Consider the following 448-nt stretch of genomic DNA (forward strand, 5'->3'; position numbering starts at 1 on the left):
CGTGCCTAAGATCCCAAGAAGAGAATGGAGGAGAAGGGATTGCGGCATGGACATCCCCCCTGGGGGTGATTTCTCACTTTTTGTCTCTCTGTCACTCTCTCTTTCTGGCGAACGCACACACCCTATGGCAAAGACCTCTCAAGAAAAGAACAGGAAAGTCATTGGGAGCCGGAGGGTCACCAAGACTGAGAGAACGTCAGGAAGTAAGAACCTCGCGGGCCCCCAGGCCATGCTGGGCCTGCCCACCTCTCCACCTGGGCTCGCGTGAGCCCACTCGGATACCAGTCACCGAGGCTTCCTTCTCAGACGCCTCGTCCGTGTCCCTACCAGAGGGCCTCCACCCCCGCCCGTCCCTCTGCCTGGCATGCCTTCCCTCCAGATCTTCGTTCAGACTTTCGCTCACCGTCATCGCAGAAAGCCCCCCCGACACGCGGGTCCCGCTGCCCCC

This window comes from Tupaia chinensis, unplaced genomic scaffold, assembly GCF_000334495.1.
Source record: "Tupaia chinensis unplaced genomic scaffold, TupChi_1.0 Scaffold000561_1, whole genome shotgun sequence".
NCBI classification, from domain to species: Eukaryota; Metazoa; Chordata; class Mammalia; order Scandentia; family Tupaiidae; genus Tupaia; species Tupaia belangeri.